At 35.1% G+C, this 12,643-nt stretch overlaps 1 protein-coding gene across 1 annotated transcript in view; it reads left to right on the top strand.

Moving 5' to 3' along the window:
* Window positions 1-5,888, top strand: part of LOC125840013 (E3 ubiquitin-protein ligase UPL3-like) — a 120,471-nt gene extending 114,583 nt beyond the window's left edge. The window contains exon 18 of the mRNA XM_049518992.1: window positions 5,878-5,888. The gene's annotated coding sequence lies outside the window, so the exon portion shown is untranslated. The remainder of the gene's footprint in view (window positions 1-5,877) is intronic.
* The last annotated feature ends 6,755 nt before the right edge of the window (window positions 5,889-12,643 follow it).

Here is a 12,643-nt window from a genome sequence, read left to right as displayed (position 1 = left end):
GGACAGGGTCTACTTGGTTTATGCTTTGATGATGCCCACAAAGTTGAACATTGGGGCTATCCTAAAATCGGCGATGCGAAAGGACTGGGTTTATAAGGGGCGCAGGTATGCTTTTCGTAGCCTTATTACCATATTGTGTCGTGTTGCAGGTGTTCCGAAAGAGAACGTGGACTACATGGCATCGTTATTCCCAGCACATGTGGACATCACGAGGACAAAGGGACCCGACACTGAGTTTGGCCCAACTCTCACCACTGCAGAGCGCCATAGGAGGGATGAACTTCTCATGGCTAGGATGTATGGCCTCGAGATGGTGTTCCACCAGAATGGTTGTCTGACTTCCACTGACATGCAATTGGGTGACATTGAGAGGTACTATCCACTGAATGCCCACGCCAAGGCCTTGCTTGGCATGGGTCCTGTGTTTCGTGAGCCAGTCGATGATGATATTCCGACTGATGAAGAGAGATTGCGTACTAGCTCGGACGTAGAGTCCGATTCTGATGAGGAGGTAGACCCCGCTCATGCTGGTGATGAGGCCGAAGAGGGTGATGCCATGGAGGATTGATCAGGGAGTGTTTTCACCTTACCTCTTGTATTGTTCTGATTTTTGTGAAGCACTGGGACAGTGCTATTGTTTAAGTGTGGGGTGAGGGGTGAAAATCATACCGGTCTGTATATATTTTTATTGTTGAACATTGTTGGAGTCTGCTTTATATTTTTTTGTTTTATTTTGGGTTCCTTGGAGGTTGTTTTCGGTTCTTTGGCCAAGGAAAGTCCCTTTGAACCGTACAAAATACAAAAAGATTTTGTCATTTTAGGATTGAACCAGTAGTCGTAGTTGAGTCACATTGCCCAATGATAGATGGATGACAACCATCTTAAGGGCAATTTCGTCATTGAGTCTTAGGTTGGTATGTGCTGAAGCTTGAAATTCTAAAAGGAAAATGTATGAAAGCATGATTTGAAGTTGATATGTGAATGCAGTTGAACGCTTGTATTTGGCTTGAATGATTGCAACTTAAGCTTAAATTGGACCTTGTGCATGAACTTATTGTGTTGTTGTGATGGACCCATTCTTGAGTAGAACTTGTGCCATGAGCGGTGAGTTCTTTTGTAGTATCCATGTAATACATCTGAGTCTAGAACTTGCCCGGCATGTTATTGAAACGAAATAAAAGTGGTGTTTTGTTTAAAGAATGATAATTGGCTTTCTTTGAAATGTCTTGAATATTAGCCTTTTCAGAAATAATATCCCTAGTGTAGCCCTATTGAGCCTTTTAGCCTTGATTTTGTTCTAACCCACGTAACTAAGCTGAATCCCTTGTATTGATACCTTTAGTTTTGATCCTAAATCCCTAATGCACTATGATAAGAAGAGAAGTGAAAACGGCGGAAATAGTAAATAGGGTGGAAATGTTTAGTTTGTGGGGAAGGGAGAAAATAGGTAGTAAAATGATGTCCCATAAGTTTAAATCTGAGATTGGCCCTGGTCCTTAGGATATCATGCACTTCGACTAAGGTTAAAAGCCTAAGTTGAAGGTGGTTAACTTGGAGAATATCTTGATAATTGCCCTAGTCCTTACAAGGACAATGTGCACCTTAATTCAAGAGAAATCTCTAAGTCAAGGGTGACTATTGTTAAGTGTAAAAAAATGTAAAAATAAAGGATGAGTGAGAAATAAAGGAGAGGTTGGTAGTACTAGTGGAAAACTATGTAGAAAGAGAGGGCTGAAGAAAAGAAAAAGTTGTGAATGTAATAAGGAAATTGAATCTGGTGCATTACGGAGGATAAGTCACTAATGTTATCTAAATAAATCCTCTCTTACCTCAAGCCTACATTACAACCGGAACAAGTCCTATTTGATTTTGAGCATAACACACTTTATTAGTGTAGATGTACATAATGGGCAAGCTTATGATTCTCAATGCATGCATGTATGATGTTTTTGTGGAGTGATAGCGCACTATGTTTGCAAAGTCCTTAAGCTACATTCAATCTATTGAGTTGAGTGTGCGGACTATTATTTGGAGTGAGGGGCACTTGTAGTACGAAAGATAAGTGGTTTGTAATGGTGCACATGTTGTTGAATGCATTGGTTACTAAAAGTTGTCAAGTCAAGTACAGGAGTCATGCCTATTTTGAATGAAATCATGCATGTGTTAACTGATTACAGATCCTTGGAAGAAAGTAGCGGATGCACAAGCACCATAGTAGGGAGTCTAGGTCTAGGATTAGTTAGTAAGTTGTTCGAGGACGAACAAATCTTTAAGTGTGGGGTAGTGATCTTAGACGTATTTATATGCCTAAGGACCTAATATTACCCATAGTTAAGCCAAGTTTGAAATCAATTCGTGTTTTTTATAGTCGTATCGAGTCATTTGAGTTCATTGATACTAACCTATATGATTATTTGTGTAGGTGAGCTTAAATGGAGAAACGAGCATTGGAATGGACATTGGGGAACACAAAAGATCCGAGTCAAAAAGAAGCAAGGAAGAAATAAATTCCAAGGCATATCTGTATCCTCTCCGCGTCACGGAGAGGAATTTTATTCTGGCTCGTGAAGTAATTTCCAGTCAGAGCACTCTATGTCCTCTCCGCGTTGCGAAAAGGAATTTTAATTTTGTTCACGAAAAAGTATTTTGAGGCAAAACAGTCCGTGGAGTGACCGCGTCGCTGAGAAGCATATTTCGTTATGAAGTAAATTTCAGATACTCCTTCGCGTCGCGCCAATGTGTGCCAGATTTGGCCATTTTGACTTTAGTATAAATAGGTCAATATTTTATTTTATAAAAAAAAATCTGGGTTTTGAAGTCTGACGACTTGGAGAACTATTTCATCATTTTTAGGGTTCTTTCCTAAACTCTTTAACTTTCGATCTCTTTATGATAATTAAACATTGCTTGATCGAAATTAGTGTTATGAGTAGCTAAATACCCTAGTTCTAGGGCTGTGTTTACAAGATGATTGTAATTTATTGAGTTTTCATTGGATTAATATTGATTATCATATGAATCTTTCTTATGTTCTTGTTTTTCGTATTTCATGTCTGATCACCATTGAAATAAACACACTGTCTGAATTGAACTCGGGGGAGGAATAAAATGATAGAACGTGGGACATAAGGAGCATGATTTTCTCTTAATAATTAGGGTTAATTTGTATCTAGGATAGGGATATACCTAGAAACCATGCTTGGTCACTATACAGGAACAAATCATAATGCTCAGTACTTGGTCCAACCTATTCCCGCTCAACGATGTAATTAGGTTGTCATTTATCGTAGGCGATTAGAGGTCGGGAGACCATGATCATACATTTAACCCTGTGATCATTGATTCGATAGTTGATAAACACCCATTTAAATAATATAAATTGCATGAATACTGATAAGAGCTACAGCCTTGGAATTTACCCAATAATTGTTTGAAAACCTTGAAATTGAATCGCGCTTGTTTAATTTTGGTTAAATTTTAGATTAGAAAATAAATCACTCTTGAAATCTTGATAACACTTGTGTTTAGCTTAAAGTATTGGAACAATCAAGCTATTATAATTGTAAGTCTCTGTGGGTACGATACCCAACTCTTTATAAGAGTCACTTTAATACTTGAACGACCACGTACACTTGCGTGTGCGATTTGGGCGCAATAGAAGGCTCACGTCTTGGATTGACTTTTTGATTGAATTGAGACAAATGATCTCCTAAATCTTGTAAAATTAGTAGAATCATGTATTTACATTCATTTTATGTGTTGGGGAGTGCTGGAATGAGGTGATCGACTCATTGTTCCACTTGATTAATCTTAATGAATAAAAAGAGGATTAATCAAAATGGCAACGTGTTGATTATAATGCTTTGTGAATTGCTTTGTTATGGACCTTACTTTGTTGATTGATGAAATCGTTTGATCAATGTGGACTTGAATTGCTTGAGTTGTTGCATCTTCTTTATGGTGTGAAATTGCTTAGAGCCCGTTTGCATTGGCTTAAAAAAAGTAGCTTCTAAATCAAAAATAAAAAGTCAAACTGAAATGACTTTTAAGTCAAAAAATAAAAGTAGGTGGAGACCTACTTTTGATTTTTGACTTATTTTAAGTCATTTTAAACTTATTCTAAGTCATTTTTGACCTTGCCAAACACTTCCTAACTTATTTTAATTCATTTTTGACTTATTTTAAGTTAATTTTTATTATTTTCAAACACTTCCAGAAGTCAAAAACTGACTCAAAAGTACGTTTGACTAACTTTTAAGTCACTCCAAACACCCTCTAATTATAGAAATATGATTATTTCTCCAACTTCAAGATTTTAGCATTTTATCTACATCTATTTAAGAAAAGTAATTAATAAATACCTACTACCTCTATTTAGGAAAATTAATTAATAATTACCTACTACATCTATTTAGGAAAAATAATTAATAAATACCTTAAAACCCAGATTATGCAATTAGTTTATGTCTCAATTTGGTCAAATTATCTCAATCAACTTTGGTTATTAAATTATATGGTCCTATTGGGCATCTATATATATAAGTCAAACACTCTTATTCTATGAAATCTACATTCAAAGAAAGTGAATGCTTAAGGAAAATATATTAGCAAGATAGAGCAAATGGCTGATGAGAATGAAATGAAGAACCTCTTCAATCAACTTGTTGGAGGAAAAAGCATCAATGAATTTGATGCTAGAGAAATTCGAAGTTTGTTAAATCTATTTGATGTTCTGCGAACTAAACTTCATGAAAGGAAGAAACAACTGAATAAACATGCAGATGAGAAAGTTGCTACTGAAACTGATGCTAATGACAACAATGGCAATGGAGATGGAGAGAATGGTGTGCACCCTTAGGATGTTGATTGAGCATTTAATACTTTTATTTTTTTTCAATTAATGTTTTGTCTTGGTGTCTTTTAATATTGCTTCCCTAGTTATAAGCTTGTTGCTCATTGTTCATCTATTTATGTTATTGTTGTCATTTTAATGATGTATGAAGGATTTTCTAATTAAGTCCAACCAACATAGTTATTATGTATCCTTTAGCTTTACATACAAAAAGCTAGTTATATGTGGTATGTTCCAATTTTGTCGCTGATCACCAGTGGCGGATTCAGGATTTTCGTTTAGGGGGTTCGAAAAATAAAAGTATAAACGTGTAAATAAGCCATCAAAAGAAAATTTCAAGGAAGTAGTAGTATATAGTTTTAGTGGCGGACCCTTGATTTTTTTTGGATTTAAAACCACACTTTTAGCATGTTTTATAAAATAAAATAAAACTAAAAAAAACGTGAAAAACGAAGCTAAAAATTAAAAAAAAAAAAGAAAACTGAAACTAAGAAAGAAAAAAATAAAACGCTAACACAGGTATTCAAACCTTGAGACCTACCGTTGGGCTATCAATTTCTTTGTCTTTAAGGGGGTTCAAAATATATATATCCACATAAATACAAAAAAATTACGTTATACGTCTGGTGTAATTTTTTGTCGAGGGGGTTTGGAACCCACGTGGGTCCGCCCCTGCTGACCACCATGTAAAAGGTATGCCGCTATAGTTAGTATCCGTTTGGATTAACTTATTTTGAGGTGATTTTGACTTTTAAGTAGTTTTTTTTTTTAATTTTGGAGGTGTTTGGAAAGATTATAAAGTTCTTTTAAGCACCCACTTTTAGGCCAAAAAAGTTCTAAAATAAGTCAAAAGTAGGGTACCATCTACTTATGACTTTTAAGTTTTGACTTATAAGTTGCTTTTTATAAGCCATCCAAACAGGCCCTAAATTTGCATTAATGCCGAAGGGAAATGATTTTGGCTAGTGATGTGACATAAATCTGAAGGAAAATGGTTTTGGCTAGTGATATGATATAAAACTGAAGAGAATTGGTTCTGGTTAGTGATGTGATATAAAGCTGAATGGAAATAGTTCCGGCTATTGATATTGTGTCAAAGGAAAATATTTCTAGCACATGATAATATATAAAGCCGATAGGAAATGGTTCCGACTAGTGACATTATGCGAATGAAAAATGGTTCTCCCAAGTGTTGATTACTGTGATTTGATGAACTTGACACTTGAGATTGATCTATTTGATACTTGTGATTGATCTACTTGATACATGTGATAGATTCATTTGATACTTGTGATGGATATTCTTTATACTTGTTCGTTGTTGAGCTCTGACTATTGGATTGTGATTGTTAACCCTTGTGAATTGTATATTGTGAAACTATTAGGTTGGGCTGATTTCTATGCAGGTTATAGTTTGAGGAGGTTTGGTTGGGATGAATGGAGTACTTGTATTCTAGCTAATTTTTTCTTGTTTATTTGGTTACTTATTGAGTACCGTATTGTTTGGTACTCACTCCTCATTTCTACACTTATGTAGGTTCTAAGTCTAGAGCCATGGGATTGTTCTTCTTCTGGTTACATCTGAGGAAACATTGGGAAGTAGTTGCTTGTCATCCGGCGGGCCCTCTTGTTCCTTGTTTTATACTTTGTTCTATTTGAGTAATAAAGACATTGAGACTTGTAATTATCTTTCAATTTCACACGTTATACATTAGTGGCTTGTACACGTGACAATTAGGTTTGGAGGTTATATTAGAATGAATAAGTTTTCCACTCTTATGTTATTCTTGTTTTACTTTTCACATTTTTTTGTTTTGTTGGGTTGAGGCTGACTTGTCTTGATGGAAATACACGAGTGTCATCACGCTCATTTATGGATCGTGACAATCTCTATCGATTGTTGTGATTTTTGACCTGCTTTCTAAAAAATGAAAAAAGGAAGATATGGGCAGTAATTAAAACAGAAATCAACTTGTGGCTAAAACTTACCCTTGAAAGCAACAAATATGGACACTTCATTGAAAGCTTGAAAAAAAATGGATCATCACATTTCTAAAGAAAGAAAGAAGGAATGATCTTCGATGTACATATAGATATACTTTTTAAAAAATATTTAAGTGTAAGTGTAATTGGTAATGACTTTACTAATTGATGGCTAAAGATTAAAATATCCTTTTACTTTCCTCAATTGACTTCTAGCGCACATGTTAAAACAAGAAGTGTTCACAGGTCTATTTAGATTTGTTATTGTTCAAAATCAAAATCAAATCAATTTAATTAGTTTTTAAATTATTAAAATCAAATCAAAACTAAATAATATATATATATATATATATATATATATATATATATATATAGAGAGAGAGAGAGAGAGAGAGAGAGTTCGATTATTAATAATACACTAAATTAAAATAAACGATTCATAGAGAAAAAATGACAACAATGCATTTGAAAGGAATAAATTGTTTTCGTGTCATTTTATAATTCTTATACCAGAACTACAATTATGTTAACTTCCTGCTTATATTGTTAACTAATCCACTGTACTATAACAACAACAACAACATCATACCCACTGAAATTCCACAAAGTGGGATATGGAGAGGGTAGAGTTTACACACACGTACCTTACTACGGTTTCCAAAAGACCCCCTCCTCAAGTGTATCGAACCTATGAAAAAGATGGAGAAAACATGAGACATAAAATCGTAACAACAGTAAAATAAAATGATAATTGAAATGCAATAAACAACAAATGGAAAGAACTATTAGGGCACGACTGGTCCTAGGAGATACATTATACCTCTACATGACAAGACACCACTCTAACCCCTACTAGCCTTTTACCCTAATACGCATACTCTAGTTCTTCCTATTTAAAGTCATGTCCTAAGTAATATGAAGTTGCGACATGTCATGTTTACCCCTTACTAGCCTTCAACCCTAATACGTACCCTTCCAGTTAAGTTTAACCATCATTCGGGGATGGATGATCCCACGGGAAAGATGTAGAACCCCAAAAATTCTAACACAAATCTGATCTTGAAAATTTCTGTAGTCTGATGCCACAAAAGCTTTTTACGGCCTGTAGAAGTATCTACGAACCATAGACAGATTCGTAGAACCGGGTCCTTGAAAGTTGGTTATCAAGTCTAAGTTTCACGAACCGGATTACGGGTCGTATAAGTTCCTATGGTGTCATGGAAACTAAATCCTAAGGCACACTCCCAGTAAGCTTCCTACAAGAGAGAAGGACAGCCCAACTTCAGGAATCTAGAAAACTCAGCATGTTCCTATGAGAGGGTCTACGGCTCGTAGACTTTTGTACGGACCATAAATAGCCTTCCGTAGACGACTCCAATCAGTTTTTAAGAGGGGTTATTTTAGTATTTTTCCCACTCTTTTTAAATCTGAACCTCGAAGTTTTTACACCTAATTAATGTCACAAGAATCCCTAGCACAAAATTGAGTTGGAAGCTTCCTTACCAATTAAGTTTTGATATAAGATTCTACTTAGATCAACTTCAAACAACTATATCTCTTAGAATATGAAAAGTTAGGGCTCATAACCTTTTCAATTAAAGTTATTTGAGTCTTATTTCCAATGCCACCAATTTTACATCAATCAAAGTTTCGAGTAATTAGATATGATCATTTTACTAACCTGATACAGTACAATGACGAAATAGCCGACGGGGATATACTAAAAAGGATCATTTTTGTCTTTTTACCCCAACACACCCTAAACATATTTTTTGACTCCTAAAAGCCTCTAAACAATTAGATTTTCATCTCTTAATTCACCATTCTCTTCTCTCTCAAACTCCAAGGTAAAATCCTAAGGAAAATCAAATCATAAGACTTCCATGCAAGATTCTTTCAAATCTTTTTCAAGATTCTTCTTCAAGGTAAATCTTTCTCCAAGAATTTTATTCTTTCAAACTCAAATTCCTTCATACAATTATGAATCATCAATAAAAATCTTAGTTCTTGGCCATAGGGTTTCAAGAAACTAATTCAAGAATCTCAAGAAAGGTTTTCTTGATCATTCTTCTTCAAGCTAGGGTTTCAAACTTCATCAAGAACTTTATTTTTTTCAGGTATGTAAGGTTATTCATAGTGTTGAAATAGTTCGTCCTCATGTCATTCATCTCAATTCAATTAGTGAAACGTTATGTTTAGAGCATTATCAACAATTTTTAAAAAATTAAAATTCAGTTGTGTTTTTTATTCTGAGTTTCAATTCCTTAACCATTGAGATTGTGATTTCTATTATGTATATTGATTCTAAATTTTTGTTCATGTTTTGTATCACATGAACCCTATTTGTTTATAAAAATTACTATATGAGATTTCGTATACATTAATTTTGGACTTTATAGGTAAGTCCATAAGTATATGTTTTAAATGCATGTTTTGAAAAGAGTTTTTAAAGAAAGAATCAAATGATTTCATATGTTTTATTTGACAGTTCAGAAAGAGAAAGAATATAATTGATTTTTTGAAAAGTACGTCGGTAAAGAAAAATAAAAGTAAAGTAAAGTAATAGTCTCTTTTTAACTCAATGTCCCATAAAACTACGTAGCCAACGTAGGATATGATTGTACCGACTTTTCGGGTGACTCTTCACTACCTCAAGAAGCCTTATTGAATGGATCCCCAATTATAGTTAGCATCTTATACCCCAACAAAGTTGTCACTCCCCGAAATAGGGGGCGTAACTGGCACTCGATACCCAAATACATCGAGTTACCCACTGAAACATACTAGCTAAGCCAAACTTGTGAGGCAAAAAGATTGGGCATCACAACCTCTAAAAAGTGAAGCCTGGACCCATAGGTCATGACCTGAAAGAGAATAACCATACAAACAATGGTAGACAAATCGAAAAAAAAATAAAGATGTACTATCTAGCCGATGAGGCCACAACCAAAAACATACCTACTTACACACACACATATATATACATGCCAAGACTATTGGCTGGAGATTGAAACATACAAAAAGAAAACCCAGAATATTGTGTCCACAATAGCCTCTATGAGTGACATAAGCACTGTCGGGACAAGACCCCGACTATACCCAAACTGTACAACAAAAGTAAACATCATCTGATAGCCCCAGGATAAGATGGAGCTTACCAACTCACAGCTGAACCTGAATCCTAGCGAGTAGGTCGATTAGAGTCCCTGCATGTACCTGCTCACACAAAACAAAAAGCAGCGTCCCCAGGCAAAGGGACGTCAGTACGAATAAAAATGTACTGGTATGTAAAGCGAAAAGTAAAATCACAAACATTTACTGTAAAATGGTACTAGAGATACCACCTGAAACTGAAACCCAAATAATCTTCATGGCTGACCTTTAGCCCCCTACTACTTAAATATGCATGGTATGCTCATATAATCGTATGTCGTGAATATATATATATATATGCAAATGCATGACATACACAACCAAATGCTAGCAATGGTGGTGCTTTTCGGTAGCGAACCGACATCATATTCGCCAACTTGTGGCCATCTGTGTCTCATACATATAAATATAGGCAATAGGCCACATACCTCCCGATTATAGCTCGGGAGTAGAATGCATAGCTTGTCATGGATTAATAACACCTATGAGTTATTGTTGTCATGTTGCCAATCTTGGCCCATTTGTAGTCTTGTTCTCATAACCCCATAATAACTTTCGTATAACATATAACAATCTCATGGAACCTGATATGTTCTTCCAAATAAGCTTGAAAAGTTAACTCGAATTTTAGAAGGATAACTGAACCTTGTTGATATTCATAACAAGTTTAAGGTGACTTACTTAGTTCCTAACTTGGTTCCTAGATAATTTATAAAAGAAATATTTCAAAAACCAAGTGATCTAATAGTTTACATTTAAATTATATTTGAGAGTTTTGAAGGTCGTGAGCTACTTTAAAGCTTTTCTTTAATAATAACCTTAGTGGAGAAAGAGGGCTGGTCACAAGTAGTAAGGGTCTCGCGTGACATTTTAATTCACATCACCCAAGGAAGAATACAAATTCATACGTGCGGACATATAATCAAGGAAACTGATAAAATTACATATAGATGTCGAACACTATATTTATCCGATCGAGTGAAATATCAAAATAACAGATTTATGAAAATAATTCAGCTGAGATCCCAATGCCTTTCACTGAAGGTCTTTCTAGCAAGACAATAGCAAAATATCACATTCGGCGTTTTAGGAATTTCCCAAGAGTGGTGCTAAAATGAGGGACGTAGCTTCGCCTTAACATACTTTTTCAATGAACGCTCGAATGGCTGTAGATTCTTCACGAAAGTTGTTCCTTACGTCCTAAACTTCACAAACACTATATATACACAGCTGGTACACACATATAAATAGTTCATAATTGTTCTTGAATCGGCAGATCTGCCAAATGGCCTCAACTTGACGAAATGTCCGTAGAACTTCATAAAAACAATCATAAAAAGAGTCCCGAGATGATTACCTTAGTTAACCAAGTGTAAACCTTGAAGAAACACCAATAACTACAAATTTATATCTTCAAAAACATGCTCCAAACGCAGCTAATGGAAGGGGAAAGCGATTGTCATGTGTAGAGATCACGTTTCTAAGCACGGGGGCAATCTTTAATGGTAGAAATCGTTAAAAACTGACCTTCATCATGCAAGTACTCATAGGAACCCTCTCTTAAGCTTTCTTTCTGGTTTGGAAGTAAAATGAAATGTTTTCATGGCTTAAAACGTTGAGTAAGCCAACATACCACATTTTTAACCCAACCGGGATTTTGCCCCGGCAGTCTATAGTAAAACCCTCATAACTTTTTACTCCGATGTCGGTTGGATATGGGGTTTTGTGCGTTGCAAACTAGACTCATAGGTCTTCGATTTAATGGGTGATAAGCCTTCTAACTCTTTGTATATTGGGATAAAACATCCAAGACATTTGACCCAAAGTTAAGAAAATATTATTATAAAAACTTCAATAACTTTTGCCGACTTTAGTTTCACTAATTTTCTTGACTTCCAAACTTAACATACGACCCTTGTGCTATTATAATACCTCATAACACACTATTCTTAGCATGTTTTACACTCATAGGCTTATCCACAAGGTATGGGACAAGTTAAACCTTTCAAACGGGCGAAGTTCTACCCGAGCCATTTCTTTTATCATGAACTTTGTTTGAGGGGTCCCTTTGACCTAAAACTTTAGTTTAGTTCCTTGATATTGCCACCTACTTGCAATCTTAATCTCCAATGTACGATACAAAGTCATATACACCTCATATAACCATGCCATACTAGCCACATGTATTATGCACGATTAGAGAAAAAGTATGGGATCTTACAAAAGTATAGGATGCCTCTTGCAACATGGGTAAAATATTGTATCATCGCTAGGCTCATAGTGATGATTTTCAGTTGGAGAAACTCCAACTAAGTAAAGTTTTCTATTCTCATATTGCTTTTATTGCATATCTTATTGTAAAGTACAAATGGTTTTCACTACTTGTTCATATATTGTTTTACTTGATATGTATTTAGTCATCAATTATGTTATTGTTTTATTCAGTCATATTACACACTTGTATATTCAATATATTGATGTCATTCGATCTACATCTTTTTATGATGTAGATTCAAATATTTAGGTCATCAACAGACGTTCCGTTGACTTCATCTACTCGTCAGCTTCTGGTGAGACCTCTCTGATTTCGGAGGACTCCATTTTTATTGCTCTATAATAGTAGGATTTTAAGGTGTTGTAGGTCTTGTCCCGATAC

This window comes from Solanum verrucosum, unplaced genomic scaffold, assembly GCF_900185275.1.
Source record: "Solanum verrucosum unplaced genomic scaffold, falcon-dt-bn FXZP01000177.1, whole genome shotgun sequence".
NCBI classification, from domain to species: Eukaryota; Viridiplantae; Streptophyta; class Magnoliopsida; order Solanales; family Solanaceae; genus Solanum; species Solanum verrucosum.
This window is presented reverse-complemented; position numbering and strand designations above follow the sequence as displayed.